The following is a 16,304-nucleotide window of genomic DNA, read 5'->3' as shown; positions in this document are numbered from 1 at the left end:
GCACCCAGATTAGTGAATCCCCCTGGGCTCCACCTGAGGGCCACGGCAACTGCAGGAACATTTACTTTGCTCAAATTGTATAACTTTCATGAGGATCCAACGAAAGAGGGAGAGAGAGAGAGAGAGAGAGAGAGAGAGAGAGAGAGAGAGAGAGAGAGAGAGAAAGAGAGAGAGAGAGAGAGAGAGAGAGAGAGAGATATATATATATATATATATATATATATATATATATATATATATATGGATGCAAATGAACTCCCCAGCAATATCTCACTGTAAAACAGTTGCTATTTACATGGCACCTTAGGCTCTATGCTAAAATATATTACTGTACAAGAAATAGCCATTTCATTTCTGATCGCTGTTGGCACACAAAAGAAAAGTGCATGTGGAAGAATACCAAGGTCTATTAGCCGTAAAGGTCCAGAAGATATAAACCCACATTGATTTGGTTTAAATTGGTTCATTAGATCGCATGGGGACAGTGGCCATGTGTTGGATCTGAGCCAGCTTTTTAATTACCAGAATCTTTGGATTGCCTTCATAGCGCTACATGAAGGTATGGTATAAGGTTTTATACATGATGTAAGGACCAACTTTAAAGTAATTCTCCTGTTTCTAGGTTTTTGATCAAATCCCACCCAAATCCTTGGGTGGTGGATTTTATATAAAGTTCTATTTATAGTTTGTAAGAGTGTTCGTTCCGGAGCTTTCACACCTCAAGCTGAAGTTACATGTTCCTTTCTGGGAAGTGGTAGACATTAGCTATGAAAGGATCCCAAGGCCAGTTGGTCCACCATGGAATTCCTGTAATTCTCATTCACTCAGATCCACTGGTCCTCCAGCTCCTGCGTTGGTACTAGGAGAACTATGCATCTTTAAATGCTGATCTGCCTGAGGTAAGCAGCTCCTACTGTTGGTGGCTGACTCCTGATCACCAAGACGTAGGGATGCCCATGTTCCCTCCAGCTCTCTGGATAGTTACCATGAAAGCAAGTTTGAATGAGTAGGGCACCACAAAAAAATCAGAATTGAAGATGCCAAACTGCTTTAGAGAAAACTACATCACAATGCATTAACAGTCCACAAACCAACTACTTCTCCTACCACTCATTGACATTATGCTTGACTTTGACCCTGTCCAGTGGTCCACTGTGTTTTGGCTAGGTTTGCCCCAAAGAAATACCACATACATACATACATGCATTTATACATACATACGTACATCTGCATCTGTCCAAGGACATTAAACTCAGTAAGAGACATTCCTTCAAAATGAGGGAATTAACAATAGTACACCCTGCCCCCGGCCCTTCCAGCTCAGTATCAGTTGAAAAGGTTACTGATCTAATCTAGCCAGGAAATTGGGTATCATGAGGCAAGGTTTTAGAAAATCTACATTGTTGGTTCTGCAGAAAGGTTCTTCCTCTCTTGTGTGCCAGCCTTTCTTCCAAGGAGAAAGAATGGTTGTGCAGAATGCAAGATTTGTCCCTTCTGCACTTCTTTTTATTTTAGGACATCCAGTAATGATTTAACCACCGAAGGGTGAGCCTGTTCACATTGGAAGAAGATGCCCATCTACCATCCTTCAACCTGCTACCACCTCCTCCCCAGGCTTGGAAAGAAGATGGCCTGTTGTTTTAGTGGCAAAGTGGTATTTTTCAGCATAGTCCCTCTCTCTCTGATCTCCAGGATGTATGTGAAAATGTATAAAGAGGAAACAGAAGTCCAGCTAGTGGTTCTTTGTCAGCTCTAAATGTTTGGATTATATTTCTGAGATGTGGCTGTGAATCCACAGGTCCACAACTCTCTTCCTAGTATTCTCGTTTCTAGTACCACACTTCCCTAGCAGCAATGCACGTACTGTGCCTAGCATCTGAAGTTTGGGAGGACCATCCTCCAGCGCAAATGGCTTCTCCATGGAAGTCAGTGGTGTAACACAGGCCACTGCAGCCCCTGCCATGCAGAGGGCCCCAACCCTTCAAGGGGGGCCCAACCCTTCAAGGGTCTCCCACTCAGCACCAAGCCAATAAATATCAGTGAGATATGGGATACTCATTTACCCTCAACACATCCTGAAAGGGGGGGGCACACTTTGTCATGTTGCGCCACTGATGCAAGTGGTCATTTGCATCCAAAGGTCTTGTGTGATGACTACGCTATGGGGATGTTCTGGTCATTGGAACTACTTTCCAACCTGGTGCAAATCAACAGGGTTTTAGTCTTGACAGTGCATCCATTTTGAAATGCTGGAACTCTCCCTTAGTTTACTCACAGTAAGAGCATTATAGGAGGTTTGCACTTATGTTTTGCCTATAGATGTCTTCTGAGTATTTTTCAATTTTCAAAAGTGGCGCCCAGTCATCCATTTCCAGATTCCTCCTCAGGATCTCCCTCAGGTTCTGCTGGCATTACATGCAGTCCTCTTTGAATACAAATCAAACAACCTCAAATATCTGTAGACTAAAGCTCACTTCATGGTGGCAACCATTCAAAGTCACAGTATTGGTGAACTGGAGTCCTTTTATGTTACCAGCCATATTTAAGGATTCTTCCACTTGGGTAGTTCCCCTGCCCTTGTCTCAGATTTCTACCTAAAGTTTGTTCCTCTTTTACACTCGAATAAGGAATTATCCTGCATGTGGCTTCCCAACCCCACCTCCCAAGAGGAGGTGAATCTTCATTCTGCCTCGAACTTGGGCCATCTGTTTGGTCCGCACTTATCACTGCAGGCCTGGAGATTCATTTTTCATCAAATTTCTGGGTGCCAGACGCCCTTACTTCCCAAAATGCTAAAGGCGTGGCTGAATTTTGAAGTGCTTGTTAGGGGACTTATGTATGCTACACAAAGACAACCCTGATTGCCAACGAGAACCAGAGTTAGTGAAATAAGTCAAACAAATGCCTCGTGGGACATATTCACCAACATTTCTACTTGTTTGGAAGTGTGCAAACTCAATTTGTAGCTTTCCTTTGAAAGCAAAATTTGAAGTGTTGGTGAATGAGTCCCACAGGATATTTCTTTGGCTTTTTTTAGACCTTAGGTAGTATTCACCATCATGTTTACCTTAGCTTCAATGGTAGATATGCTCTCTCAGTTCGAGGAATAGACCGCGCAGAGCATACTCGGACATCCCCAACTTGCATCCACAAACTGGAAGGAGTTGGATTTAGCACAGTAAGTGCGCTTATGGAGCATGTGAAAATTTATAAAGAGGAAACAGAAGTCCAGCTAGTGGTTCTTTGTCAACTCCAAAAGTTTGGATTACATTTCTGAGATGCGGCTGTGAATCCACAGGTCCACAACTCTCTTCCTAGTCTCCTTGTTCCTAGTACCACACTTCCCTAGCAGCAATGCACGTACTGTGCCTAGCATCTGAGGTTTGGGAGGACCATCCTCCAGCGCAAATGGCTTCTCCATGGAAGTCAGGGGTGTAACACAGGCCACTGCAGCCCCTGCCATGGAGAGGGCCTCAACCCTTCAAGCGGGGGGGGGCAACCCTTCAATGGTCTCCCACTCAGCTCCAAGCCAATAAATATCAGTGAGATATGGGATACTCATTTACCCTCAACACATCCTGAAAGGGGGGGGGCACACTTTGTCACGTTACCCCTCCGATGGAAGTGGTCATTTGCATCCAAAGGTCTATCTAGTGTGAAGGCTACGCTATTGGGATGTTCTGGTCATTGGAACCACTTTCCAACCTGGTGCAAATCAACAGGGTTTTAGTCTTGACAGTGCATCCATTTTGAAATGCTGGAACTGTCCCTTAGTTTACTCACAGTAACAGCATTACAGGAGGTTTGCACTCATGTTTCGCCTATAGATGTCTGCCCTTGTCTCGGATTTCTACCTAAAGTTTGTTCCTCTTTTACAATCGAATAAGACGTTATCCTGCATGTGGCTTCCCAACCCCTCCTCCCAAGAGGAGGTGAATCTCCATTCGGCCTCGAACGTGGGACATCTGTTTGGTCCGCAGTTATCACTGCAGGCCTGGAGATTCATTTTTCATCAAATTTCGGTGCGCGAGACGCCCTTATTCCCACCTTAGCAGGGGGCCATATGACCTAAGCCTACGAGGAAGCAGGTTTCATTCCACTCTTGGCACGGCAGCCCATGAGACGAACTTTGGCGTGATTATCGAACTCGACTATTTCCCTGGTGTTCTGTAGGTAACTCAGTGCTACATCAGTCACTTTAACCAGGTTACTGATTAAAGGTGAGACGCAAATCTCAGCAGCAGTTGAGTTAGCCTGCTGCGCTATTTGACTAAGCTAGGTTTCTCACCTGCAGACACAGAGATACCAGACTGAAGAATGTGGTGGTGAGAGGAGGGGCCACGGGAGGGCTTTGGAAAAGTGCTGGGTGCGGTGTTCAGTCGCTGTGCTCAGCAGATCCCTGAGGATGAACGCTTGGCGGCTGGCAGGGCTGGCGACGGTCTTCGTTTTTGTCGTGGCCTCGGGGGCTCCCCACTACCCGGCTAATGGCGGGCATGGTGTCGGACAGTCACAGGTAAGTGACTTTAGGGGGATAGAAAAAGAAAGAGAGGTAGTGGATGTTAGAAAAACTGTGGGGGGCAAGGAAAAGACTACAACGTAGGCAGAAGAACGGATTTTAGAAACACATACGCCAAGAGAGAAGTGAAAGGCGAGAGGAAGGACAGAAGATAAAGGCTGGTCTCTAAAAGAAGTGAGTCGCGGGTCCATACTCGACCTCATACAAGGGTAGGGCTAACCAAGCGTCAGTCACAACAGAGTCCCTACATGACAAATGGGACTTCTAGTAGACCAGTGCGGCCTGCTGTAAACCAATTACATATGCAGTACATTTCAGAACCAACTTTATTTCTTAGCTTAAAACCTAAAATCCAATATACTTTTGCAGCTTCCAAGATGAGAACTTTTTTCACTTTCAGTTTCTGTGTTTCATCAAAGGCCTCAGAAGTTGGGGAGTATTTGGGAGTGGATGTTTCCCTCAAAATGAAAAAGAAGAGCAAGTAAAAACAGACACAAAATAAATAAAATGAATGAAGGAAACAAGGGGGCAACAGAAGGGAAAAACGAAAAGAAGTGTTAACAAAAATTGCAATGCAATGGGTCTCTCATTTGCTCGAGTTAGAGCTATTGGCGTAGTAAACTCTTAACCGGACTTTTCTTGCCACATAGTTTGAAAATGAAAAGTAAAACAGTTTCACAAAAGCGAGACGGCCGCCATGAACATGAGCGTGAAGGAGCCACACAAAAGGGAAAAGAAGTTTGCTTGCAGTCAAACATATTGACAAAAGTGCAATTAGCCATGTCAAAGGGTCAGTGTCCAAGGGGTAACCAAACCGTCCCAAGGAGGGACAAACGTAAAGCACTTACCAATGATAACAAAGGATTTTTGAAGGGCAAGCCCAGGAACGAGCAATAGTGATGAGCAAGAGGTGGGCGTGTTTGAAAGCCCAAATAGATAATAATACATCGGAAAAGCAGCGCATGCGCGCTGCTATGCTCAACCTCAAAAAACATGAGCGCAGCGAACAAATGGAAAGAAAAATGCTTTCTGTATACACTGCATCAGCAAGATAATGTTCAATAACTTAGAGTTCTTTTGGATGTAAACGTCTCTGGTGCACTATCATGCAAGCAGTAAGCACCCCAAGTGAGGCAGAAGAATGCACCAAACAACCAACAGCATGAGTTGAAATACTGGTACAGCTTTGGGCAGAGAGCAGGAGCACTTTGTTTATATATTATTTTTTTTAAATGGTAAAAATAGGTAATGCAAGCAGTTGCGCTAAAACCAGACCTCAGAATGTTCTTATCTTCGAACCGTGACGCGCATGCTAAGATAGTTAAATAATACAGCAACCAGTGTCCTCAAATAATGTGACGGAAAGCGCCAGAGTTGACAGGAGTACTAGCTAACGAGATTTACCTCAAGAAAATTCTCTACAGCGTAGCAGCAGGAATATTTAGTCTAAACTGCTGCCAACATATCTAGTTTGTGGGTCCATCAAGCATGCATCTATTGGCCTCAGTAGTACTTTGGGAGTTGAAACTTTTTGTCTAAATGCACGTGGACACCTGGATGCACGTGCCAATACAGACAACAGAAGCAGTGCACAAAGCTTCAAGCGTACAAATTACATAGGATTTTTGGCTAACAATTCAGCCCGTGGTTGCAAATTTAAATATGTTACTGGCGGCGTGCGTCAGGCAGCACTATCACTAACCTTCAAACCTTTCAAATGAAAAAGGCCTCTAGCTTCAGCGCTTTTATTAATACACAGCAATTTCAACGCTGTGATAGTTCTGCCCGATTCAGTGTCATAAACACAAAACACGAAAAGGCTGCTCCTGTAGAGGCAATCAGTTAACTGGCAGTTGCAGCACAATTTGTCAATACAGATGGATAGAAGCAGTTCACGTATTGTTCTGTTGGGAGATATGCGCGGCCAGGAACAAAGAGCCATTTTAGGCGGGGTTGTCCTGAGAACAAAACCCACAAAAAACGTGGGAAGCTTTAAAGGTAAAAGTCACTCACATAAACAAATGGGGTCTCATTTGCATCTGCTAGTTGGCATCAAAATCAAGTCTGAAACTCTTTCGCACGTCAGCATTTGTTACAAGGGGAGGGGGGTATGGGGTTATGATAGGGACGGGGAAAATTACAAACAAATAAAAATAAAAAAAATCTTGAATTTGCCAATGAGCTCTAGGATAAACAATACAATTAAACTGATAGTCATGCAAAGCCTCGATTTCTGCTCAGCGAGATCGTGGTGTGTAGGAAATAAAAAGGGAAAGTAGTGCAGAAACCATGCGAAAAACATGGAGCCTCGTATGTTTTCAGTAGTTGGCCGGTGCGCTCGAGGAGGACTAAACACCAGAAAAGGCATGACGTATGCATGCCTTTCACAAATGAAATCAAGTGAATTTTAATAGGCAAGACCATGAACCAAGAAAGTGATGGGCGTGACATGGGCGTGGTTAAAAGCCCACAGACAGATTACAACAGGGGTGAGAGGGCTTGCACGCTCAACCCTAAAAAGAAGTAAAGACTAAAATAATTAAGGCACTGTGAAGTAATTAAAACTACAGAGAAATTATAGTTTTGAAGCTATAACATGCATTCCCTGAAAACATGTTTCACCATGAGGGGGAGAGCCGGGGGTTTATCACATGTTCTTAGCCACTAACAGGTACCAAGCTGCCCCTCTTGATAGCGTTGAGTCCTGTCAGGTTTTGACCCAAAGAATTTGAGTTTGAGCATTTTTGGGGATTAGAGAAAAAGTCTTGCTCCAAAGAACTCTTGTTATGTTGAGGTCTGGAGAGACATATACTTGGGTGGGGCAACATCTGTTTCAGTGGGGGCTATGGTGTGCATATAGGATTGTTCTAATAATTTTCTTTAATGTAAATGCAAATCCTATTACTCACATTATCTTTTACTGAGACCAATAGAGAGTGAAAGTGGTGTGAGAAGCTGTCGGCATGGGGCTGAGAAGGTGATGGCAGGGAAATTATCTCCATTTGTAAGAGTTAAGAATGAATGAGAGCTCTTTTTAAACTGCAGTGCAGGAAACAGGAAATGATGGAAGTAGAGGCACTACCACCTAAGATCCCAAAGATCAGGTGGAAGCATTCTAAGAGTTTGAGCAGGGCTGACTGCTCCATAACAAGAGTTGAAGCAGCAGCTTTAGGGCAACACCACTAGGTGTCACCAAATGACAATACAATCCCCACATTTTACTAGCCAGTGGATAGAGCTCCTGGATCAGAATAATATTTTGTCTTATATTTAAAAAAACCTGGTCACCATTACTGCTTGCACATGGTGTTTCCAGTGGACCTCATATGTTATGAGTTTACAAGGAGCTTGTCCTGGCACCTAAGTATAACCCACTCTGACACACAGAAAGAAGTTAGTCATTTGAGAGTGTCCCCCTGTCGTATTCATCTGGGTGTCTACGTAACCTGGGTGTTTACCTGGGTGTTCAAAAAAGGGACTGGAGAGCGGGTTATCTTCAACTTAGTCCCGGGTCTAGCAAGGGGCAGGTAGGCCAGGCTCTCACAAGGCCCATTTAATAACAGAAAACTTATTTTGTTTGTTTTCTTTAATGATTCGTCTGGACCTAATTATTTAACTTTCCTGAAAAACATTAAGGCCTTGGGCTACCTGGAGTGCTTGGGGAGAGGCGTGAAGTCAATAGGTATGGTGGCTGTTATCATGCACATATGAAAGGTTGGGGTACCTGTGAAGGGGTACCTTTGTAACAAAAGAGGCCCACAAGCTTTCATTACACAGCATATAAGAGATTACATATTGCCAGGGCTACTGGAATTATTCACTTCTGCAGCGATTGCGTTTTTTGCATAATTGTGGAGTTATCACATTTAAAATGCAATCCATCATCTAATACAGATAATCCGCAGATTTTAACAAAAATCTGTCTAGCTCAAACAAATCAAAAGCTATTAAAAATGTAGCAACATGTGCTGCTGCACAATGGAAGGCCCTTCACAAAGGTTGACTTGTCACCTAGCAGCTGGGTTTTGCTGTATTTGGGTTTTAAACTGGTGCTAATGAGGTGAAAATTTTCCTCAGACTTTGTTAACGTGTAAAAGTGACAACATAATGAAGTAATATTATCACAAAATGGGTTGTGATTTGTTTACTTTCTTCTTGCTGTGACACTATTCCTAATTTGTGGCACTATATGAAAAAACAGTGCCACACATTTGTATGAAAAAAAACAATGCCACACATTTGGAATTTTTGTCTTTTCTACAGTGAAAAGACTTTTGTCAAGTTTCACTAACATAACATGACACAGATACAGCATGGACAGGAGCTGTCCAGGTTCCCATTATGCATAAAACAGTAGGTCTTCTGTGGCACCACTGAAGACAAATACTGCCACTGTCTTGTCTACTCTCAACCTCCAGAGGTGCTAGTGGAGTATGTTATGGCTCAGAGGTAAGGAACAAAAGCAACAATAAGAGAAACAACTGGTTTCGAAAAGGTGGATTAAATAGGAGTAAAGAAGGAAGTAGAAGGTGTGGGCGTGTGATCTCCTAAATTAGGCTTAGGTGAATAAGGCAGTGACATTTACTACCCTCAGAGGTCGACTCAAATCTTTTGGCTCAGACAGGAGTAATAAGATCATCAAATCAAACAATAAGAACCAAATAGCCACAAACAACAATAATATGCAAAATGGAGTCAGAAATTGACCTGTGTGATCATTATTCACCACACCAATTTTAGTAAAGATTAAACATGTATTGCCCTTATATTAACAATGCTAAAGTCATGTATATAGTATGCAAAACCTGATGAAAGTAATACAGAAGCAACAAAGATTGTCCAAAACGTCTGAAAAATCTTAACCTAAGAAGTGCAATCACCATTAAACACTCCAATAGAATTATCCATAATAATAATACAATTATTTGAGAAACAGCAATAGATTTCATTAGTTGTGCAGCTGAATCAGTCATAATCTCTCAATAAACAAACATTTTAATTATTGGGTCAGACATCCTTGCTACCAAATTTTAATTCGAAAAGCATGCGTTGGGCTGGGCTTTGTCACAATACAAAATCAAAGTAAGGCAAAAATGTAGTTTGGAAAACATCTAAACTATGGCGCTAACAAGAACATGAGGTTGGATTTCCAAGGAAACCTGCAAAAGGAAAATAAATGCACATTGGTTATACCTCTCCTAAGAGTAACAGCAGTTAGCAGCGTCTTTGTCAGCAGAGCACAGGAACAACAGGTCTTCAGCAATTGGCATCAGGAACATGAAGGGGAAAACAGTTCAGTAATGGTGGGTATAAAGTATCTAAACTAATAGACATGTCAACTGGGACAAAACTAGACATAACCTACAACAGATCTGACTCACATCATCTAGAACTTTGCCTAACTAAAGTCCCAAAAATCACTAGCTAGACACCTGTTGGACAAGACTATGCAGTGTAACAGTGATCAAACAAATGAATTCCAACTCTTCTTCAGTTTGTATCTTTCCTCATGGCTTCTTCCAGGTAGGCCCATGTTGATACTCTTTTCCGGTCGGCGGTTCCTGCAGAATATAATAACTTTTTAGAAAACAGCACAGAACATGACACTTTAACTAACAGTACTTCCTACCAGAAGCTAAAGCCCATTGTTAAAATGTTCAGTAATTATCACAAGGAAGTACAGAATGAGTAGAGTGAAAACAGCACTCGATTTCCACTGTGAGCTTTCAATAGAACAGCTACTAAAACATGTTTGCAAACGATTTCAATGAAGTCAGCAGAACATCTCAACACTGTACTGTGGAAAAATACTAATGCTTAGGCCTTTCAACTAATGCTAATACATGAAGAATGAAATGATTTTAACTGTCAAACTATATTGAGTATATTATGTAAATAATCAATAATTATTTCAAATCATTAGTTTTGCTCATCAATATTAATAATCTATTATCAGTACAAATGGTTATGATTCATCAAAATGTGTTTTCACAGTTATTTATTATTTCAAATAGAACTCGATGTGGCGGACACCATGTCAGCCACATTTCAAACATGCACATTTTACTTTTCTAGCACACGTTTCTCTAATTAAGCTACTTTAATACACATGAATTATAAGATTTGTCTAGTCATAATGTTATTAATAATGTTTGCTCTCTAACAAAGGGGAGTGAAGGAATGTGACTAGGAAGGCTGATCAGAGAGAAGTAGTAGAGTGGAGTGTGTCATAAAGTAGAGAAGGCGATGAAGATGTTGTTAGAGGTAGATGAAGGAGGATGATGGAGCAGGAGAATGATGAGCAAAGTGGCTGATGGGAATAAGGTGATTGGCAGGCTTGTACTGAGAAAAGGATCAGAGGTGAGTAAAGTGAGAGGACTAGCGAAGTGTGAATGTGGAGGATGAGACTGATAAAAGATTTGGATGATGGGAAAGGAATAATATCAGAGAGGAGGGTGATGGCCAAATGAAAAATTGGGGTGGGGAAGAGAAGGAGTGTTAAGAAGAGAGCGGTAGAGTAGAAAGGAGAAGACAGTGATGGGTAGAGAAGGTGATGGAGACAGACAGGGTGATGTGAACAGGAAAGACTAGAGGGAGAAAGGAAGAGAACATGAAAGAAGAGGAATATGCCAATCACAATTTAGACAAGACTGTCAATTTTGAGGCACTCACATCAGCTGTGCATTTCCAATGTGCCCCCTTAAAATACATTTTCCTCAAAGGACTGACAACTGAATATTTCTTTAAAAACTAGCCACTAGTTCAGTTGTGAACATCAGAAGTTGTACTTTTGGAGAGTGGGCAGCTAAGTGTAGAAACGTGGTGACATTTGAATGTCTTGCTGGTTGCCAACTTTTATTGCTTTTCCAATTGTTATTGTACTTATTTGGGCTAAAAGGACAGCTGTAGTTATTACATAGATTACTAAAAGCTGCGTAGCCCTTTATTGTCTCTTGTAAATACCCATGGCCCCCATGTATTTGTAGGTCTTCTGTGTGCTGATGAGTACATTCTATATGTAACCCAGGCCTTGTTGCGGCCACTGTTCAAAATGTTGAGAGCTGTCAGTGGAGAACAGGTATGCAGGAGGCTGGCCTGGTTTGTAGTGGGTACCTTGGGTACTTACACCAGTTCCAGTTATCCCTTGTTAGTGAATGTAGTAGTGTTCTAGCAGCTTAGGCTGATAGAGGTAGCTATAGCAGAGCAGTGTAGGCTGAACTAGGAGACATGCAAAGCTCATGCAATACCACTTATAGTTTCACAGTACTTATGCACAAGTAAAGACAATACTCAGTGTTACCAAAAATAAAGGTCTTTATTTGGGTGACACAGTACCAAAAATATCTTAGAGACAATACTCCTCCTGGAGGTAAATATTATACACAATATATACACTAGACACCAAAATTAGACAAGCAAATAGTCATTGAACAGTGCAAACAGTAGGAAATCCTATAGAATGCAATGGGAGAAAATAGGTCTAGGGGCAACATAAACCATGTACTAAAAAAGTGGAATGTGAATCACAAATTCCCCCCTACACAATCCCCTCCAAACAAAGGACAATAAGGCTAACCTTGGCCAGTTGAGACTTTATTGTCTAAGTGGTGATAAGTGGAGAGTAGATCTGCAATAGAATGGTTACTCCCTTTATCATCCACTATATGGTTAGTTGCCTGTGGGGATGTAAACCACCCTGTTTGGAGATTTCTACCTAACCAACAGTGTGAGTGTAAATTCTCAGAGTTCCTATGAGTATGTTTTAAAGTTGGGCAGTGGGATCGGTCCACTGGGCATATGTTCGTTGCAGGAAATGCTAGACAGGGATGCTGTCTCAATAAAGCCATAGCTGGGCAAAAACTTTGTCCATATGGCTGTAAGAGAGAACAGGGTGGCTGTTTCACTTGAGTTGGAGCATGGCAGGGCTGTTGTCCTATAAGCTCCACACCAGGATAGGGCTGCTGTCCTAAGTGTTTAGAGGTAGTTCAGGGCTGCTGCACTAAAGTTTCTCTGGGAGGACTGGAGGGATGCTCCATAGTTACAAAAATGGTGCAATTTTGCACATCTGGATTAGTAATTCCACAGAGAGGTACTTTTACCTCTGGGAGTCCAGCTGTGGTAGCTGAGGTCGCCTTTTGTACAGGTTCCACCCCTGGAGAGGTTTCTCCCACAACACAAATGGTATCCTTAGTGGCAGGGTGGGGAAGGGATACTCTGATACCCTTTTTACTTGTTGGTGGAGAGGGATCCCGAGATTTCAGGCCTTTTTCTCTCCTTTGCTTTTTCATTTCACCAGAAATGAGAGGAAGCAATTCCTCATGGATACCCAGCATGAATGCATGGGTACTAAACTCTACCTCAGCCCAATCTGAGGCCTCTAGGTCATTCCCTAAGAGAGAATCTACAGGTAAGCTAGATGATACCACCACCTGCTTAGGGCCAGTAACTCCACCCCAACTAAGTTGAACTACAGCTAAGGGGAGAGACTGAGTGGAGTTATTGACATCAGTAACTTGGTACTTCTGTCCAAGGAGGTGTTGTGCAGGTGACACCAGGTTTTCAGTCACCAAAGTGATACTGGTACCTGTGTCCCTGTAGGCCTGGGCCTCAACAACATTTATTAAGATTGACTGCCTGTACTTATCCATGTTAAGGGGACAAGCAGCCAAGGTGGCAAGGCCAATGCCACCAGGAGTGACAGAAACTGTATTGGGACTGTCTACCCCAGTTTCTATTATGGTCCCAAAAGTGGACCCAACTGCACCTTTAGTTTGTCTATTGCCAGTAGTCCCACCACTATTACCACTACTGCTAGGGGCACTAGAGTCTGATGTCTTAGTGGTGGTAGGCTCAGGGGTTTTATGTGTGCAGGACTCATCCCCTGGCCAATGGCCTTTATTTCTACACACATAGCACCTAGGCTTTTTCTGACTGTGTGAAGAGTTTGAAGAAGGTGAAGACGTTTTATACCCACCCCTAGAGGAGTGTTTTGGACCTGAAGAAGGATCTTTATGTTTACTTTTATCCCCATGCTTGTCCTGAGATTTTTCACCATCTTTCTTCTTGCCATCCTTGTCACCCCCTGTATGAGCTTTTCTGCTCACCCTTGTTCTGACCCATTTGTCTGCCTTCTTTCCCAAATCTTGGGGAGAGGTCAGATCCGAGTCCACAAGATACTGATGTAACAAGTCAGACACACAATTATTTAAGATATGCTCTCTCAGAATTAAGTTATAAAGGCTTTCATAATCAGTAACCTTACTGCCATGTAACCAACCTTCTAGGGCCTTCACAGAACAGTCTACAAAGTCTGTCCAGTCCTATGATGACTCCTTTCTGGTCTCTCTGAACTTAAGTCTATACTGTTCAGTGATTAAGCCAAGACCATCTAAGAGTGAATTTTTAAGAACCTGATAATTATCTGCATCATCCTCTCTGGAAATAAGAAGTTTGTCTCTACCTTTGCCAGAGAAGGATAATCAAAGGATAGCAGCCCACTGTACATGAGGGACCCTCTGAACTGTACAGGACCTCTCAAGTGCAGCAAACCACTTGTTGATGTCATCACCATCCTTGTAAGGAGGGACAACTTTATGCAGATTTCTACAATCAAATGAAGGTTCCCTAACATTTGTATTTCTAAAACTGCTGCTGCCAGTATGGTGACCTAACCCCAAACCCTGTCTCTCTTTCTCCACAGCCAGGGATTCACTGTCTAAGGCCAACTGCTGCTGCATTAGCTTCAGTCTGGCCTCCTCTAACCTCAGCTTTCTGAGTTCCCTATCTAGGGACTGGTCCTCAGGACTAGAATTATGTGAAGCCTATGAAACAGAGGTAACATGAGCGTGTGCAGAGGCGGACCTATCTTTAACAGGGGCCACTCTAGTGACCTGGCCTCTAGGGGGGAAGGGAGCCGTACTTGTGTGTGAACCCTTCCCACTACAAGTTATACTAGGGGGCTTGTTGACAGATAGGTCTGTGGAAGGACCCTCCCCAGGATTGTCATCATGCTCCTCTGAGCCTTCCTGGTTGGAGTTATCCTCTACCCCTTCCCCTGTCTGATGTGGACCAGTGCTGAGTCCCTGGTCATCTTGGAGGAGAAGATTTAAGAGGAACTCCTTATTGGGGTTCTCCCCCAATCCCTAAACTTCTTTCAGTACAGAGACCCCTCAAACTTTTAAAGTTTAGATTCTCATGTTGTTTTCACAACTCTAGGGGTAGCATCTACAGAAGACATATTGAAAGAAAAACGTTTTGGGAAAGTGAGTAAACAGTTAGTAGAATAACAGAGCTAACATTTTAGAGAAAAGAAGAAAACGTTTCAGAACTTTGAAAAACTTTTGCAAAGTTAAACAGAACTTTTAAGAAAGTTAAAAATTGTTTCTAGGTATATATTGTATATGCTCTAAATATTGGAGCAAGCTTTTCTTGTGAAAATCACAGGTAACAAAGTGGTGAAGCAATTGCAAGTACTTATCCCACTGCTGCACCACCAATGTAGGAGGCTGGTCTGGTTTGTAGTGGGTACCTTGGGTACTTACACCTTACACAAGGTCAAGTTCTCCCTTGTTAGTGAATGTAGTAGTGTTCTAGCAGCTTAGGCTGATAGAGGTAGCCTTAGAAGAGCAGCTTAGGCTGAACTAGGAGACATGCAAAGCTAAGGCAATACCACTTACAGTTACACAGTACTTATGCACATGTAAAGACAATACTCAGTGTTACCAAAAATAAAGGTATTTATTTGGGTGACAGAGTACCAAAAATATCTTAGAGACAATACTCCTTCTGGAGGTAAGTATTATATACAATATATACACTAGACACCAAAATGAGACAAGTAAATAGTCATAGAACAATGAAAACAGTAGGAAATCCTATACAATGCAATGGGAGAAAATAGGTCTAGGGGCAACACAAACCATATACTAAAAAAGTGGAATGTGAATCACGAATTCCCCCCTAGATAAATGTAGTGTGTGCAGAATCGCTGGGAGAGTATGAATACAGTAAAGGTAAATAAATTACTCCACCCCAGAGCCCAGAAAAGCAGGAGTAAAGTACTGCAAGTTTCCTTAGGACACACTACACCTCGTTTTGGGGATTTTGCAGCAGCCAACCAAGTCTGCAAAGAACAACTGCTGGATTAATAGACCTGAAGACCTGCAAAGGAAGAGGACCAAGTCCAGAAGTCGAAAGAAGTTTCAGGAAGTACAGGAGCCCCTGCCAACCCAGAAGAGGGTGCAAAGGAAGAGTCCCTGGTTAGTTGAAGACTGCAGAAATGCACCCTAGGAAGATGCCAGTGGGTGCCTGGGTGATGCAAAAGATGTCCCACGGCGTGAAGATTGTTGCAGATGAGATTTTGTGTTGGAAGGCGCCAAGAAGCCTTGGCTATGGCAAAAGTGAATTTTTTATCAAAAAGGTGCTGGATGGACCCAGAAGGGATCTGGGGGCCTCAACTCTGTGTGAGGAGGAAGAGGAGGCTCTCAGCACTTTAGAAAGCCCTCAGAATGCCAGCCAGCACCTCCAGAAGCTGCAGGATCCAGGTTCAAAGGAGGTGCAAAATGCAATTGTTGCAACACAACAAAAGAAGGACCCACACCACTGGAGAACAACTCCGCGAGTTGAGCGTCACAGGGTGAAGTCCTGGGGACCTGGGCCAGGCTGTGCACGAAGGAATTTTGCACAGAGGCCTCAGGAGGCAAAGAAGGCACAAAACAAAGGGGTACCATTGTTCTTGGGGAAGGCAAGGTCTTACCTCCTCCAAATTGCGTCAGCAGGACCTCAGGAC

The sequence above is a fragment of the Pleurodeles waltl genome, chromosome 10 (genome assembly GCF_031143425.1).
Source record: "Pleurodeles waltl isolate 20211129_DDA chromosome 10, aPleWal1.hap1.20221129, whole genome shotgun sequence".
In the NCBI taxonomy this organism is placed as follows: Eukaryota; Metazoa; Chordata; class Amphibia; order Caudata; family Salamandridae; genus Pleurodeles; species Pleurodeles waltl.
This window is presented reverse-complemented; position numbering follows the sequence as displayed.